At 35.4% G+C, this 19,716-nt stretch overlaps 2 long non-coding RNA genes across 2 annotated transcripts in view; both read right to left on the reverse strand.

The window, feature by feature from the left end:
- LOC126828448 (uncharacterized) overlaps positions 1 to 19,716 on the reverse strand; it is a 121,228-nt gene that overhangs the window by 100,402 nt on the left and 1,110 nt on the right. The gene's annotated exons all lie outside the window — the stretch shown is intronic.
- LOC126828426 (uncharacterized) lies at positions 1,623 to 3,992 on the reverse strand. Its single transcript, XR_007683046.2, has 3 exons — positions 3,163 to 3,992; positions 2,527 to 2,677; positions 1,623 to 2,207 (listed from the first exon to the last, which is right to left on the reverse strand). It is a non-coding gene; the product is annotated as an uncharacterized LOC126828426 (long non-coding RNA).

Raw genomic sequence — 19,716 nt, forward strand, 5'->3', positions numbered from 1 at the left:
TAATTATTTTGTTTGTTGGATCTCAAGGGCCTGTTAGGGTTGGTTGTTGGATGTTTGCTCAGAAATTATCGCTTGTATGGAACATGCTAGAGCCGATTTGTAGCATATTCTAGCCAGGGGATATGTTTGACAGTAGTTGAGTGATATGCTTTTGAAATAATGGAGATCAGTAGCACTTTATAAGCATTGAACCACATGATTTTTTTCCACTAAGATAAACATTCTAAACCCACATACATGTTCCCTTTCAATTAGCCACTACAGTATTTTTACAACTGTACATGTAGCTGTGAACTACTATTTCGGATATGATTAATGGTCAAATTACAAACATACATGTAGATATAAGTTAAACAAGCCAACAGTGAGGCTGATGTCCCCCGCCGAAATAGGAAAATAATTAGAGGACACATATAAATTTATCACAAATTATCTTTTACAAAGTATTGAACAATCAAACAGTTCAACCAATCAAATTGCTTATCTCTGCTTATCCTAAGCGGAAAATGCTCATCTTCGAACTCCATCAAGGCATTGACCTAATCAACACATACACCAAGTTTGAACATTCTAGCTCAATTAGGAAGAGAGTTATCGTGCCCCAAAGTATCAACCAATCAAATTGCTTATCTCTGCTTACCCTAAGCGGAAAATGCTCATCTTCGAACTCCATCAAGGCATTGACCTAATAAACACATACACCAAGTTTGATCATTCTAGCTCAATTAAAAGTTATCGTGTCCCAAAGCATCAACCAATCAAATTGCTTATCTCTGCTTACCCTAAGCGGAAAATGCTCATCGTCGAACTCCATCAAGGCATTGACCTAATCAACACATACACCAAGTTTGAACATTCTAGCCCAATTAGGAAGAGAGTTATCGTGTCCCAAAGCATCAACCAATCAAATTGCTTATCTCTGCTTACCCTAAGCGGAAAATGCTCATCTTCGAACTCCATCAAGGCATTGACCTAATCAACACATACACCAAGTTTGAACATTCTAGCTCAATTAGGAAGAGAGTTATCGTGCCCCAAAGTATCAACCAATCAAATTGCTTATCTCTGCTTACCCTAAGCGGAAAATGCTCATCTTCGAACTCCATCAAGGCATTGACCTAATAAACACATACACCAAGTTTGAACATTCTAGCTCAATTAAAAGTTATCGTGTCCCAAAGCATCAACCAATCAAATTGCTTATCTCTGCTTACCCTAAGCGGAAAATGCTCATCGTCGAACTCCATCAAGGCATTGACCTAATCAACACATACACCAAGTTTGAACATTCTAGCCAAATTAGGAAGAGAGTTATCGTGTCCCAAAGCATCAACCAATCAAATTGCTTATCTCTGCTTACCCTAAGCGGAAAATGCTCATCTTCGAACTCCATCAAGGCATTGACCTAATAAACACATACACCAAGTTTGAACATTCTAGCTCAATTAGGAAGAGAGTTATTGTGTCCCAAAAAGTGTGACGGACAGACAGACGGACGGACGGACGGACAGACAGACGGACGAACCCATTTTAATAGTCCCCTGCTTTCTTCGAAAGGCGGGGGACAAAAAAATAATTGTGTATCTGGGCTGGAATGAAGGGAAAGGTTAGAAAACAGGATGAACAGTTGTGAAATTATTTATTAAAGTGAAACAATCATTGAAAATCAAAATTAAACAGTTACTCTGCACATCAAATGTCATCAAAGTTAATCTTCATTATCATCATCACTGTCACTAAATGTATTAACATCAAATTCGGTCTCTTTAACAGTTTTTTTTTCATTTTCACATTGACTACACATGCACAGGTCTGTACAAGAAAGGGGGGTTGGGATGGCCTAGAGTGCCGCGCTTCGACCTCTAGCTGGTCGGTCACCTCTGGCTTGTGGCTGTGGCTTTGATCCCAGGTGTGAGCGTATGTGGCATGGAGATAGAGGCGTCTTCTCAACCTCGTGGGTTTCCTCCGGGCACTCCGGTTTCCTCTCACTGCTAAAGACCCATACGTGCAAGCGAATTATTGAAATAAAATTGAAACCGTATGTTAGTCCCAAAATGACCTAGTTTGTGTTGAGTGGACGTTAAACCCCATTTCTCTCTCTCTGTACAAGACAACTTTGCTGGCCATTTATGATTCTTTCTCTTATGACATCTTCACAGAATATATTGTATGTGGTTTAATATTCGACGGAGTGCTAGTCATCTTTGCTGAAAAATATAAATAAACATATACATGTACACAATTAAAACAAAATTCTGGAGCTTGGTTTACTCTCATTAATTTCGTACAACAGAGGAAAAAGACACTTACACAGGGGTTAACATCTTATTTTCATGCAGAAACCAGCTAATGAAGACAGGAAGGCATTAGCAGTACAAGGAGAGATAGAGAGGAAAATTGCGGTTTAACGTCCACTGGACAAAAACATAGTAATTTCAGGACTCACCCATGGTTCAGTTTTATTTGAATAATACCAGTGGCAAGAAGGCGGAGAATACAAATAAAAAAAACATCACAAATATTTACCTTTCTGATAACTGTCTAAGAAATTCAGTACATGTATATTGCCTATAACATTTTTGGTGATATCTGACCTCAATGGCCACACAATCTTGCCCTCTGATATGCCTTAAAATATCTTCATCCTCTTTCAATTCAGCAGCTTTCAACAGTTGGCCTACAAACAAATTTGCAAACAAATTATACACCATATAGCGTTGAATGTTGTTTGTGCTCAAGGGTGGGGGAGGGAATGTCACTTTGAGGCCTACATGTACATGTACCTGGCTGGTCAACTGGCTGGCATGCGGTTTAGTTCAGATCCTTTGTGTGAGCGGAAATGGTCTAGAGACAGATCGTCTTAGCAAGGCACCTACAAGTGGGCCAAGAAAATAAAAAACAAGTTAACTTCTCTATGTTTCATCCCTTGTGCAAGCAAATGTGCAACACTTTAACCAATGACTGTGCCAAATCAACAAATGGGGTAAAGGGCTTTACTGGCTAGCTTCATAACAATTTTACAGTGATTGCAGTAGCACTTCTGATTCCATTTACAACAAAAACAACAACACAATAATTAAAAACTGTAGGATGAATATATTTAATATTTATTAGTAATAATTATAAATTTAGTAAGTAACATAATATTAACATTAGGCCTACCTGAGCCTGTTTGGGTCTGAGTCTGTGTTAATACATCCTTCTTCCTATTTTCTCCAACAGTGACAAATCTGTCACGTTTTTTACATATAATACACACAACAGGCAGCACCGATTTACTCTTTCTTTTTGCTTCAGGAGCGTAATTTGTTTGGAGAGCTAGGTCCCAGATCGTCTACACTCCCGCTATTCCCTGGTTGGATTGTAGCCGGGGATTTTAATTTTTCTTTATCTATACGATTACGGGCAGACCCAATTCGGAATTTGTCTGTAAAAGGCCTGTAGCATGTTGGGTGAAATCCAGTATCTTTTGGCGCGTCGATAAATTCCTTGTTTGATTATATCACCCGAAGTCGCCTGTTCAGCTATCCATTTCGCTCGCCCATCAAGTTTTAGCCATTCATGGGCACATTCACGGAATTTATCCCAGCGAGATTTTGTAAATAATTGTTCTCGTTCCTTTCTAAATCCTTGGTAATGAATAATACAGCGTAAATTTGATGAAATATCAGTCGATTCACGTTCTTTCATGGGCGCAGCCATTACACATGTGTGTTGTTGTTTACAACTTTCAAGGTCGGGTCAGCAGTTCACAATACGAGCTCCTGATTGGCCCATGGTGACCAATCACCAGTTATTTCCCTACGCTTTATAACAGCGCGAGTCAAATAAATCCCGGACGAATAAATTTATATCACCCTTAATGGATTTGAAATAAAGAATTATAAAATGTATTTATAAATATACTATGCTTTATTTGAACCTTATGCCTACTACTATTCTTACCTGACTCTATCCAATTTATTTTAATTATATCTTTCATTCTATTTAAGTTATTTTTTTTTTGCCACCATTCCCCCCCCCCCCACTCCACTGTTCCTTGTCTCAGACGAAATAATCCCAGATTAGCTGTAAGACCAGATACTCTTTTTTTCTTTCTTTCTTTTCAGGTCAATGACAGCTGATTCATTGTTTAGTTTTTTATATGATATATTTAATATCAATAATATATGTATATGCATGCTTTATTTTACTTTACACGACCTCTAAAAATGCCCCAAATCGTAAAAATACGACTTTTTGGATTTCGATCTCCTTTTTTCGGCTACCCCGGACATTTTCAAAAAATGATACAATGATTTCACACAACAGGCCAGCTATTAGCCTCTCGATTGTCAAGAGTTTCATCGCCCTCCATTCATTATAACCAATGTCATCGTGCCCTAAAGAATCAACAAATCAGCTTGCTTATCTCTGCTTACCCTAGGCAAAAAATGCTCATCTTTGAACTCAATCATGACATTGACCTAGTGAACGCCTACACCAAGTTTGAACATTCTAGCTTAATTAGAAGGAGAGTTCTTGTGTTCCAAAGTCCCGGCCCTTCAAATTGCTTCTATTTTTCATTTTCAATTCAAAATGGTGACCATCACGTGACCGAAATCAAAATTCTGATCCGATAGATTTTTAGGCATTCCTTCCAGGATTCCGAAAATATGACGCCCGAGTCTGTAAGTAAAATAGCAAAAAAGCCTTTTTGATTTTTCACGTTTAAAGATGGTGGCACTTCCGGTTCGATCGACAAACTCCATATTTTGTGTACGAATCAGTAATTACTTGTCTAGTATCGAATTTTTTTTTAGGTCATTCTGACCTATATTTCGACGATTTTTTTGAAAACTTTGATCCTTAATTTCACCAAGGGGAGATAATTTAGAAAATTTCCAAGGACATCATTGAAGTCGCATTGGCAAGATCTACTAACATTCTAAATTTCACGAAAATCGCACAACTATTAAAGAAGTTGTCAAATTGGTAATAACTTCCGGTTCGAAATGACAGCGACGAATTTTCGAAATGCCAAAATCCGAAATTGCAGATTTGAAGTAAATGTTTCAAGATACTCAAAGAAAAAAGAATTAGTAAAATAGGTCAAATAGTCACAAAGTTACAGCATTGTAGGTCAAATGCATTCCTTTGTAAAATTCGGTGATTTCGGATTCGTAAAACGTTTTGAAAATATATTTAATCAACAGCCACCACCCATTTTTGGGGGGATAGGTAAAAGTTTCAGAACGATCCTATGGTTAGATTCTGAGAAATCCGATTTGTGGACAAAACACAAAAAAAAAATAACAATAATAATCTTAACAGAAACAATAAGCTTTCATATGTAATATGAAAGCTTAACTAGAACTGCGAAGCAGTAATGACGGGTTTCACCGGTGCCACGTTACCCTTGAACTTATGTCACTTCCGGTACCAATGAAACCGTTGAACAGGTTTCCACATAAGCATTGCACACATGAAATAAAATGGACGCAGAAACAACCAAATCCAGCAATCAATTCATTTGCTACATGTCAGTGATCCTGTCAAAATTACATTACTTCCAGTGATAATGAAAATGTTAAATTGGTTTATGAAATCAGAAATAGCATCATCACATGGTGAAAATTTTATGTAAATCCTATAATAATTGTCACCTTTATAGACCAAAAACCTTGAAAAATGACTTGTACAAAATCGCCTATTTCTCTGCAACCGTACAAGTTAGAAACCATTTTGAGGTATCTGTATGATCGAATGAGTTCATTCTATTACCGAGTCAGAGGACTCGTTATATTTGTGTAAAACACGACTAAAAAATATTCATAAATAAAAAAGTTTTTTGTAAAAATTTAAATTTTCTAAATTTAGCGCCTAATATCTGCGAAGATTTGCCGAAAATCAAAAATCAAAAGTAGCTTAGCTATGTGCCCCGTCTCCGGCTATGCCAAAATGCATCGAAAGTTAAAATCCAATGATTATTGTTAAAATTACTGCAAAATTTCTAAAAACGATAGCTTCGGTGATTTCGGACATTTCGCATTGTCGCAGAACGTTCAAAATAGCTTTATCCTCTAAGTCACACCCACTTTTCCGATAAAACCGAAGAAATCGTAACGATCCGACAATCAGTTGCTGAGATCTACTCAAAACAAAAGAAGAATACTAATAATAAGAATAATAATTTTAACAAAAACAATAGTGTTTCACACAAGCTACGCAGTGTGAAACCCTAATAATTTTAACAAAAACAATAGTGTTTCACACAAGCTACGCAGTGTGAAACCCTAATAATAAGAAGAATAATAATCTTAACAAAAACAATAGTGTTTCACACAAGCTACGCAGTATGAAACCCTAATAACTAGACCTGCAAGCAGCACTGAACCGGCTTTCAGGAATCAGGCAGGAAGTGTTTCATACAATAGCCCATTTATCGAGCTACCAAACGATACTTTAGATGTTTTGATCCGGTCACACCCAACGGTGAAATCCCGATTGTTGCAAGAGCACCGATTTTTTACTGTCTTTTTTAAAAAAAAAAAATATCGAATAATTTTTTGACTACCTACTGTTTACGGATCATTATCGGGATAGATTTAACAAGTGATATGGGAACTTAACTTCCTGTACCAGAAGTTTCAGAAAGATCCATTGGACAGTTTTACCTCCCTTATCACATTAGAAGCAGATTTACAGATATAACGATTTTTCGACTTTTTCAAAGACTGTGGCCCTTTTGGACCATTTATACTATATTGAGGCTTTTATATTTGGAATCACACCATAGACCACCGTTAGGACTCTAAGTAACAGAAGTATAAGAAAAGAAATAAAAGAAGTTTTCGAGATAAAAGCGTCTGAATAGGGTCCAAAAAGGAAAATAATAGATTTTCAGCGTTTTATTATATATTGCCTAACCCGCGAATTTTTACCATTTAGATTTCATACGATTGTCCATTGTTCGGGCTCTCCAATGAAACTTTAGTTGTTTTGATTCGGTGAAATCTTACGTAGTAATAACTTTTTTCGCAAGATCACCATTTTTTTTCACTTTTTATGGGTTTTTATTTCTCAAAATATCGGATATTTTTTCGACTACTTCCGGTTTTTGGATCATTGTCGGGATAGTTTTAACAAGTTGTTTGGTTACCTAACCTTCAGTACAAGAAGTTTCAGAAAAATCCATTCAGCTGTTCTCCAAAGAAAGAAAAATAGAAGAGCATTTTCAGTAATTTAAGGATTTTTCAACTTTTTTCCAAGATTGAGGCTCTTTTTGGACCACTTATATTATTTAAATGCTTTAATTTTTGGACTGTCGCCATAGTCCACCGATAGGACTCTAAGTAAAAGAAGTTTAAGAAAAATCGTGGTATTCGTTCTCGAGAAAATGGCGTCTCAAAATGCTCCAAAACGGAAAACACTAGGTTTTTGGTGTACCATAATTTATTTTCTAGCCATCTAAATCGTATCATTCAGATGTCATATGATAGTCCATTAATGGGGCTATCCAGCGATACTTTAGTTCTTTTGGTCTGCTAACATCTGATGGAGAAATCAAGTTTTTCGCAAGTGCGCTATTTTTTTAAACCTTTTTTCTTCATTTTTTGCATACTTCCGGTATGGAGATTATTGTCGGGATAGTTTTAATAACCGGATTGGCTTATCAAATAGCCACAGGGCTATGTAATGATATATTACATTGTCTGATCAGATAAAATGCCTCTGGGAAATCCTATGTTAAATAGTGCCAAAAATGCAAAAATGTCAATATATCGAAAATTAAATTTAAATATTTCAATAAATATTATACATCATTAGAACCGTAATTACGTCAGCTATCTGAATATGTAACTTTTTTGTAAAAATTTTTTTAAATAATAAAGTAATAGAGCATTTTCCAAAATTTCACGATTTTTCAACTTTTTTCGATTTTCAGTACGTTATGTTACCTATTCCAGAAATTTTAATGTCTTATTGGAAGGATTCATGCACAAGACCACCAGAGGGACTCTCGATAGGGAAAGTTTAAAAAAAATCCTTGGAGCAGTTTTCGAGATACAGGCGTCCAAAAACGCTCCAAATCAGAAAATACCTGATTTTCAGAATGTCATATTTTGCTACCCTCTCATAGGATACGCGTGAAATGGGTATCATATGACAGTCGAATCCCCGGGCCACCCAACGATACCTTAATTTTTTTAATCCGTTGATATCGGGTGAAGAAGTCATGTTTTTCCCAAAAGCACCCATTTTTTTGCGTTTTCTTCAAAATATCGGACATTTTTTCGACCACTTCCGGTTTAAGGATTCTTGTCGAAATAGTTTTATCAGTTGGTTTTGGACTATAACTTCATGTTCCATAAGTTTCAGAAACGTCAATTCGACCGTAAAAAGAAACTCGGGCACACAAAATGGGCAGAAAATTCGAAAAAATTAAAAAAATAAAGTGTGATAACTCTGAATGAAAGTTATATTCCTGGAATCGGATTGCCTTCAGGTATCCAAAAATGTAGGTCAAATTTGAAAATTTGAAAAATTACAAAAATTGTCTCCTAAACAACGTATTTTCAAATTTCGAACGACAAAAGCCATAGATGAATGTTCGAAATTGAAAAATGTGAGATAGTCATTGTCTTGGAAAAGATTCAGGGTTTCCAAAAATGTGAATTGTTTTAAAATAGGTAAAGAATTGTCGAAACCACGGCCGATTTTTGATTTATTGCTACCGTTCAAAATTCGGCCACTTCCGGTTTGCGCAGAAGTTCCAAAAATACTTTTTCGAGTAACCACCACAAGGTTTCCAAAGAGAAAATTTAACCCCAGGTCGATATCTGTTTTTGATCATGGAGAAAAAGGCTCCCGCGGTAAATAATAATAATAATAATAATAACTAGACCTGCAAGCAGCACTGAACCGGCTTTCAGGAATCAGACAGGAAGTGTTTCATAGAATAGCCCATTTATCGAGCTACCAAACGATACTTTAGATGTTTTGATCCGGTCACACCCAACGGTGAAATCCCGATGTTTACGGATCATTATCGGGATAGATTTATCAAGTGGTATGGAACTTAACTTCTTGTACCAGAAGTTTCAGAAAGATCCATTGGACAGTTTTACCTCCCTTATCCCATTAGAAGCAGATTTACAGATATAACGATTTTTCAACTTTTTTTCAAAGATTGTGGCCCTTTTCGACCATTTACACTATATTGAGGCTTTTAAATTTGGATTCACACCATAGCCCACCGTTAGGACTCTAAGTAACATAAGTTTAAGAAAGGAAGTTTTCGAAAAAAAAAGCGTCTGAATAGGCTCAAAAAAAGAAAATAATAGATTTTCAGCGTTCCATTATATATTGCCTAACCCGCGAATTTTTACCATTTAGATGTCATAAGATCGTCCATTGTTCGAACTATCCAATGACACTTTAGTTGTTTTGATTCGGTGGAATCTGGCGTAGTAATCACTTTTTTCGCAAGATCGCCATTTTTTTTACTTTTTACGGGTTTTTTTCTCAAAATATCGGAAATGTTTTCGACTACTTCCGGTTTCTGGATCATTGTCGGGATAGCTTTAACAAGTTGTTTGGTTACTTTACCTTCTGTACAAGAAGTTTCAGAATAATCCATTCAGCTGTTTTCCAAAGAAAGAAAATTAGAAGATCATTTTCAGTAATTTATGGATTTTTCAACTTTTTTCCAAGATTGAGGTTCTTTTTGGACCACTTATATTATTTCAATGCTTTTATTTTTGGACTCACGCCAAACTCCACCGATAGGACTCTGAGTAAAAAAAGTTTAAGAAAAATCATAGTTTTCGTTTTCGAGAAAATGGCGTCTCAAAATGCTCCAAAACGGAAAATACTAGATTTTCGGCGTACCATAATTTATTTTCTAGCCATCTAAATCGTATCATTCAGATGTCATATGATAATCCATTAATGGGGCTATCCAGCGACACTTTAGTTCTTTTGGTCCGCTAAGATCTGATGGAGGAATCAAGTTCTTCGCACGAGCGCTAATTTTTTTAAACCTTTTTCTTCATTTTTTGAATACGTCCGGTATGGAGAATATTGTCGGGATAGTTTTAATAACCAATTTGGGCAATACGGTAGCCACAGGGCTCTGTAATGATATATTACATTATCTGATCAGATAAAATGGCCCTGAGAAATCCTATGTTTAAAAGTACCAAAAATTCAAAAATGTCAAAATATCGAAAATTAATACATACATATCAATACATTAATATCAATACATATTATACATCGTTAGAATCGTAATTAGGTCAGCTATCTGAATGTGTAACCTTTTCGTAAAAATCTGATTAAATAATAAAAAAATATAGCATTTTCCAAAATTTCACGAATTTTCGACTTTTTTCGATTTTCAGTCACTTTTTTTTTATCCTATTCCAGACATTTCAAAGTCTTAGTGGATGTTTTCATGCACAAGACTATCGAATGGACTCTCGATAGAGAAAGTTTTAAAAAAATGTTAAATTAAAGTTTTCGAGATAAAGGCGTCCAAAAACGCTCCAAATCAGAAAATACTTGATTTTCAGCATGTCATATTTTGCTGCTTGGTCATAGTATCCGTAGAAATTGGGCATCATACGACAGTCCATTCCTCGGGCCACTCAACGAATGCTTAATTCGTTTAATCCATTGATATTGGTCGGAGAAATCGAGTTTTTCCCCAAAACACCCATTTTTTGCGTTTTTTTCGAAATATCTATCATTATTTCGACTACTTCCGGTTTCCGGATCGTTGTTGAAATTGCTTTACCAACCGGTCTGACTATATAGCTTTATGTTCCAGTAGTTTCAGAAACATCAATTGAGGCTTTCAAAAAAATATAAGGGTTATAAAATGGGCAGAAAATTCGAAAAAAATCGAAAAATAAAGGGCAATAACTCTGAATGAAACTTATATTTTTGGAATCGAATAGACTTCAGGTATCCAAAAATGTAGGTCAAATTTGAAAATTTTGCAGAATAACAAAAATTGTCTCGTAAACAACGTATTTTCAAAATTCGAACGACAAAATCCATAGATGAGTGTTCGAAATTGAAAAATGTGAGATAGCCATTATCTCTGAAAAGATTCGGGGTTCCCGAAAATGTCATTTGTTTGAAAATAGGTAAAGAATTGACGAAACCACCGCCTATTGTCAATTCCGGAAAAAAGTACAAAATTCGGTTACTTCCGGTATGCGCAGAAGTTTCAAAATTTTTTTATCAAGTAGCCACCACATGGTTTCCTGATAGAAACTTTGGTTCCAGATCGATATCTGTTTTCGATCATGGAGAAATATGCTCCCGCGGAAAAAAAAAAATTATAATAATAGTAATAATTTTAGTAAAAACAATAGTCTTTCAGAAAAAGTCTGAAAGCCTAATAATAATGTTAATAATCTCAATAGGCTTTCAGACAAAGTCATAGATGAATGTTCGAAATTGAAAAATGCGAGATAGCCATTGTCTCGGAAAAGATTCTGGGTTTCCAAAAATATTTTAAAATAGGTAAAGAATTGGCGAAACCACGGCCGATTTTTGATTTATTGCTACCGTTCAAAATTCGGCCACTTCCGGTCTGCGCAGAAGTTCCAAAAATACTTTTTCGAATAATAATTGACACTTTTATTGACAAAAAACCTTAAAAAGTGACCTGTTGAAAATTGCCTATTTCTCCGCAACTGAACAAGTTAGAAACCATTTTGTGATATCTATATGATCGTAAGGGTTCATTGTATTAGTTGATTTGAATCAAATATCAAAATTTTAAACAAATAACAAATATGACTCATTTGAATAAATTACAGGTTTCGAAGGCTATAAATACAATTTTTGCCCAAATTACGTCATTTCCGGTGATATTGAAAATGTTAAATTGGTTTGACCTAGTTAAAATTGACATTACACATCAAATGGTGTCACTTTTATGAAAATCGAATAATAATTGACTCTTTTACAGGCAAACTAACGTAAAAAGTGACTCATGCATAATTGCCCATTTCTCGGCAACTGCGCATATTACAAATTAATTTTCAAATACATTCTCTCCGTATAGATTATTGCTACGAGTTTATGAAAGTTACGAAGTAATATTTTAAAATATGAAAACGCTGGATGGGTTGTAAATAGCTTAATTTTACACCTTTTTACACCTTTTAATCGAAATAGCCCGAAAACGGAATCGAAATTAAACAAACTGGTCCCAACATTTTGTGCGCCTTTCAAGAAAGAACAATTTCAGTTATACCAGATTTGAAAAAAATAATATTTGCTTTCGAAAAATGGTACCTAACTGTCAAAATTGTAGTTTTTTGTCAATTTACGCCACTTCCGGTGCCGACAGATAACACTATTGGTAACAAAAAAAAAATGACAATTGAGACAACGGAGCATATGAACTTTGTTTTATACAAATCGAACAATAAATAATTAATTTAGGACTGAAAAACTGAATTAGCCAATGGGGGCCAAGGAAAATTACCGAGACAAAAAAATTTCACATTTTTGCCCAAGTCAGAGGACTCGTTATATTTGTGTAAAACACGACTAAAAAATATTCATAAATAAAAAAGTTTTTTGTAAAAATTTAAATTTCCTAAATTTAGCGCCTAATATCTGCGAAGATTTGCCGAAAATCAAAAGTAGCGTAGCTATGTGCCCCGTCTCCGGCTATGCCAAAATGCATCGAAAGTTAAAATCCAATGATTATTGTTAAAATTACTGCAATATTTCTAAAAACGATAGCTTCGGTGATTTCGGACATTTCGCATTGTCGCAGAACGTTCAAAATAGCTTTATCCTCTAAGTCACACCCACTTTTCCGATAAAACCGAAGAAATCGTAACGATCCGACAATCAGTTGCTGAGATCTACTCAAAACAAAAGAAGAATAATAATAATAAGAACTAGAACTGCGAAGCAGTAATGACGGGTTTCACCGGTGCCACGTTACCCTTGAACTTATGTCACTTCCGGTACCAATGAAACCGTTAAACAGGTTTCCACATAAGCATTGCACACATGAAATAAAATGGACGCAGAAACAACCCAATCCAGCAATCAATTCATTTGCTACATGTCAGTGATCCTGTCAAAATTACATTACTTCAGGTGATAATGAAAATGATAAATTGGTTTATGAAATCAGAAATAGCATCATCACATGGTGAAAATTTTATGTAAATCCTATAATAATTGCCACCTTTATAGACCAAAAACCTTGAAAAATGACTTGTAGAAAATCGCCTATTTCTCTGCAACCGTACAAGTTAGAAACCATTTTGAGGTATCTGTATGATCGAATGAGTTCATTCTATTTGTTGATTGGAATCAAATATCATAATTTTAAAAACATTACAAATCTGATTCATTTGAATAAAATATCTGTTTTGAAGGCTAAAAATACAGTTTTTGCCAAAATGACGTTACTTCCGGTGATAATGAAAATCTTAAATTACTTGTATGAAATCGTAAATGGCATTATGTATCACACAGTGAAAATTTCATGAAAATCGAATAATAATTGACACTTTTATTGACAAAAAACCTTAAAAAGTGACCTGTTGAAAATTGCCTATTTCTCCGCAACTGAACAAGTTAGAAACCATTTTGTGATATCTATATGATCGTAAGGGTTCATTGTATTAGTTGATTTGAATCAAATATCAAAATTTTAAACAAATAACAAATATGACTCATTTGAATAAATTACTGGTTTCGAAGGCTATAAATACAATTTTTGCCCAAATTACGTCATTTCCGGTGATATTGAAAATGTTAAATTGGTTTGACCTAGTTAAAATTGACATTACACATCAAATGGTGTCACTTTTATGAAAATCGAATAATAATTGACTCTTTTACAGGCAAACTAGCGTAAAACGTGACTCATGCAAAATTGCCCATTTCCCGGCAACTGCGCATATTACAAATTAATTTTCACATACATTCTCTCCGTATAGATTATTGCTACGAGTTTATGAAAGTTACGAAGTAATATTTTAAAATATGAAAACGCTGGATGGGTTGTAAATAGCTTAATTTTACACCTTTTTTCACCTTTTAATCGAAATAGCCCGAAAACGGAATCGAAATTAAAAAAACTGGTCCCAACATTTTGTGCGCCTTTCAAGAAAGAACAATTTCAGTTATACCAGATTTGAAAAAAATAATATTTGCTTTCGAAAAATGGTCAGAGGACTCGTTATATTTGTGTAAAACACGACTAAAAAATATTCATAAATAAAAAAGTTTTTTGTAAAAATTTAAATTTTCTAAATTTAGCGCCTAATATCTGCGAAGATTTGCCGAAAATCAAAAATCAAAAGTAGCGTAGCTATGTGCCCCGTCTCCGGCTATGCCAAAATGCATCGAAAGTTAAAATCCAATGATTATTGTTAAAATTACTGCAATATTTCTAAAAACGATAGCTTCGGTGATTTCGGACATTTCGCATTGTCGCAGAACGTTCAAAATAGCTTTATCCTCTAAGTCACACCCACTTTTCTGATAAAACCGAAGAAATCGTAACGATCCGACAATCAGTTGCTGAGATCTACTCAAAACAAAAGAAGAATAATAATAATAAGAATAATAATTTTAACAAAAACAATAGTGTTTCACACAAGCTACGCAGTGTGAAACCCTAATAATAATTTTAGTAATCACAATAGGCTTTCAGACAAAAGTCTGAAAGCCTAATAATAATAATAATTTTAGTAATCTCAATAGGCTTTCAGATGAAAGTCTGAAAGCCTAATAACTAGATCTGCATAGCAGATATCAAAGCTTTCATATAAACTGCAAAAGGGGTTATTAGAATCTATGAATCAACAACCACTTTGACGGAAGATATTCTCTCGGCTAAAAAATCTTTTTTCTCTCAGCTACGAGAGATACGTTGGTAATGTGCGTATTGTGTCCAAATTTCATGATTTTCGGACAATCGGTGCCGGTGTCGCGGCGAATTTCTACTTTTTTCCCCTTATAGAAGCCGTAAATTGACTTAGAAAAAAAAGACGAACGGCAGTTGACCTGGAGCCGTGCCAAAAACAAACGACTTGAACGAATGCAGGTATCACCTTGAAATTTTCAGGGTACCTAGTTACTAACGTGAAAAGTTCCTCGCCGGAATTTGGTATTCATGGTACCTTTGGTTCCAGCGTAGCGCGTGCGCGAAATCAAAACCAGCTAAACTCGAAAACAACCTTGTCGGCACGGAAAACATCAAAGGCGGAATTCGAATTTTTAAAATATTCAAATACCCAAAATTCGACCATGATCCAGGCTATCCTGAAATTTGGCACTCATGGTACCTTTGGTTCCAGCGTAGCGCATGCGCGAAATCAAAACCAGCTAAACTCGAAAACATCCTTGTCGGCACGGAAAACATCAAAGGCGAAATTCGAATTTTTAAAATATTCAAATACCAAACATTCGACCATGATCCAGGCTATCCTGAAATGTATTAATTTCGGTAATAGGGGACAGATTCTCTAAGCCACGACCAATTGTGTATGTTTTCAAGCCCATTTTTCACTATTTTTCATTTTCAATTCAAAATTCGTCCATCAGTTGACCTAAATCAAAATTCTCCTTCTTACATTTTATGGGCTTTCCTTCAAGGACTTGGAAAGTATAATTCCCTTGTCTGTAAGTAAAATATCAAAAAAGCCTTAGCGATATTTCACATTTCAAGATGGTGACACTTCCGGTTTGGGCTACAAACTCCATTTTTTGTGTACGAATCAGTAGTGTCGTAGCTAGTGCAGAAAAAAAAATTCAAGGCAATCTGACCTTTTTTTGAAAACTTTGATCCCTAATTTCCTCAAGGGGAGATACTTTAGAAAATATCTTTTGACATTTTTCAAGTCGCATCGGTAAGAGCTACTTACATACTTAATTTCATGAAAATCGTGCAACTATTAAAGAAGTTGTCAAGTTGATTTTAACTTCCGGTTCGAAATCACAGGTAATAATAATAATCTTAACAGAAACAATAAGCTTTCATATGTAATACATATCAAAGTTCACTATCTTCATCGTTAAATAATACGTCCAACACTTCCTCGGCAGTCAGCCGTGACATAACGCCTCGTTTTTGGGAACATGTATCATCACATAAGTCGACGAAATCTTCGGAAAATTATCGAAAAAAATTTAAACAATGCTACAAGAATGACAACAGACGTCAATTCTTTCGTTTAGTGAAACGCCACCTAAAGAACATGGGAGTTAACTCTATTAAAACGCCGGGAAATAAATACAATCGGTAATCCCAGAATATTCCGGGTGCCGTCTATGGATTGCTCGTGACGATCCCGGAATAATCCATGTAACACAGGACAAGGGCTAAATTGTCACCAACTAAGTGCCGGGAAATAAATACAATCAGTAATCCCGGAATATTCCGGGTGCCGTCTATGGAGTGCTCGTGACGACCCCGGAATAATCCGTGTAACACAGGACAAGGGCTAAATTGTCACCAACTTAGTGCTGTGGATAAACTGTTACAATTTAAATGTCTGCTTTGTATTCCATTACATTATATATTTATCTTTTAAAAAAAGTATAGATACTTGTAGTATATTTTGTTGTAATTATGTAAATTGTGCTGTTTTATTTTACATTTGGTTGGAATTACATTTAGAATTCTGAATGGTTATTGGTAAATAGAGAGAGAAATGGCGTTTAACGTCAACTCGACTCACATTAGGTCATTTTGGGACTAATTATCGAAACCACGCCACTTGATTCAATGATAGACCATATGATGCAACGCACATGCGTTAACCATTCGACCACCCAAACCCCTATGGGTAAATAGAGAGAGAAATCAAAGTCCAATAGACATAACATACTATTCAATTTAAGTACAATGATTTGCTTGTGCTAGGGAGGATACAGAGAAAATCCACGTTTACGTCTGGTATCGAAACCAGTTAAAGCCACTTGTATCAATAACAGACATTATGATTTAAAGTGCATGCGTTAGATCACTTGACCATCGAGCCTTTCCTATGGTTAAAAATGAAATGAAATGAAATGAAATGGAGTTTAACGTCCTACTGTTCTGCTCCTAACCTGGGCTAATGAAGACGGGCATACGCCATACAGTGTGCTATGAGGGAAATTTTGCCCGGACAGCGGCACTACGGCCTACTCTTATATCGAATTCCAACTGCCAAGGGATCTTTTACGTGCACGCCAGTGTGTACACGGGACCTCGGTTTTTAGTCCCATCCGAACGACTAGACAGCTTTCCTTGTCAGCCCCTCCGTCCTGCATCACTGACAAGGGAGAACCACGCCGGAAAATCTGGATGAACTTTCTCGGCCAATGCAGGGATTGAACACCCGACCTCCAGGCTAGCGAGCTAGCGTCTTACCCACTTAGCCACGTGATCCCCCCTATGGTTAAAGAACATTAGGTTACTGGTTGACTGAATTTCAAATTTACAACCGCAAATAACACATCTATCAAAGGTTTTAATTGATTGTCATATTTTCATCACTTTGCTCATCAAAATTTGACTTTAGGATTGCGTCCAAAAAAGATGTTTATTTAATGTTAGTTTTATGTTAAAATGGTCGGTTAGATTAACGTCATTTCATGACGTAAAGTTAACATTAAAAAGATAAGCAAAATGATGGTAAACTGAGTGACCATTTTTACGTAAATTTTACGTAAATCTAACATCATGTGGTTATGTGGGTATAGCGTGCCAAACCTATTTGGGTTTGAACTAGGCAAACTAAATAATACATTTATGCACATAAAACATATATTAGTAAATAAAATTGTATTATATATATAGTAAAATTTGCCTGAAGAAGCTTAATAAAGCGGAAAGTACTCGCAAAACCTACATTCACTTTCCTAAAACAACTTTATTTCGAATATATATATATTAAAAATGTAAAAATCTCGTTACATACAATTAAAATGTATAATACAAATTTGTCTCCTTCAAAAAGTTCAACAATTCGGTATGTAACCCCGGTTGAACCATACACTGTCCCAATCTGTTTCCCAGAGGTATTACGAAATTCTTCTAATAACTCTGTAAAAGATGACTGCTTTCAACATGTGGCGTGACATCACGCGTTGCCAATCATTGGCTCAATGGTGCTTGCATTGTTTACATAAGACGTTACTTGCCCGGACAGAATGGTGCCGTTTACTAGTTGTACTCATTTTACATACCAATTTACACTAAATAGGGAATATTTTTACCAACATATACTTCAAACACTTTTATTTATTTTTCTAATGCTTAAAAAAATGTTCTAGAATTTAATTTGCAGAAGGAGAAAAGTTAATAGTAGGGGCTCATTAAGCCACGCCGATCTCATCCCTATCAATGATGGTAGCGGCATATCGAATATTCACTGTTGATCAGTGTGACACTGTCCATTTTACACACTGATCAGCAGTGAATATTCGCTAGGCCGCTATATTACTGAGAGGGATGACATCGGTGCAGGTTAATTAGCTAACAACATTAACTTTTTTCCTTCTTTAAATTAAATTCTAGAACATCTTTTTTGAAGTATTAGAAAAATAAATAAAAGAGTTTGAAGTGTATCTAGATACAAAAAAAATGTTTACTATTTAGTGTAAATGGGTATATAAAATGAGTAAAAGGCACCATTCTGTCCGGACCAGTTCACGTTATGTAAACATTGCACGTGCTATCGACCAATGTTCACACACAGAATGCATATGAATTTTATAAAGGTCAGTCATCTTACACAGAATCATAAGAAGAAGGCCTTTGCAATACCTCTTTGAAACAGATTGTCCATTTTGTTGCAAAGCGCGCCACTTTTATAAATGGATGATACACCTTACTCTTGCAATTCTGAATGAAACAATATCTTATCAAGACGATAACACAGTCATTAGAACGATGTTTTCATGATCGCGAAAACGCACCACAGAATGGGAATTTTAAAAATCAAGAGTTTATCATGTGGTATAAAATGTAACTTTTGAAAATACAGGCTGTGGAAGACGCAATGATATGCCATGAAGGTTGACATCTGAACACCAAGAGATTGCGCCATTACGTTAATTCAAGAGGGCGTGAGTACCAGAGTTACTCGAAGCAGTATTGTAACGAGAGTGGAGAAAGGGTCTCACAAACCGCCATTCAGGCGTTTATCTTCTCCACACGACGATGTCGCATGGCGCGTTTGTGGTTACTAACTTTAGATTTTAACCATTGTAAAATAAAGTGATTGCGGCCTCAGTATATTTATGATAAGTCACAAGAATATGCTAAATGTGTTGAATTTGTTGTAAACATACATAGGAATATCTCGGTTACTGGTCACTAATGTTTACTTTGAAGATAAAGTTCAGATAAGTGAAAAGGCCACGAAGTTTTTAAACTTTAGTAAAACGACAGATAATAAATGTAGTATTGCCAGGTAACGAATATGCCCATAAACAAAATTTTGAAGGGTTGCAGTCATGTTTTCAAGTCATAAAATTGATGAGCGATTCTGCAATTCTACAAGGTTTCTCCTGATGACTATCTAAATACTCCCAGTAAGTCTTAAAAACAATTCTGAAGAAAGCTGACCTGTAAGAGTGTATACAAAATGTTGGTAACATGGACTAGTTACCTGACTCCAGCAAGTTTGATAAAATTGTAACCGCACAGGCTAAGCATGTTCAACAGTCCCATTTAGATATCCCGAC

Source organism: Patella vulgata, chromosome 7 (assembly GCF_932274485.2).
Source record: "Patella vulgata chromosome 7, xgPatVulg1.2, whole genome shotgun sequence".
Lineage (NCBI taxonomy): Eukaryota > Metazoa > Mollusca > Gastropoda > Patellidae > Patella > Patella vulgata.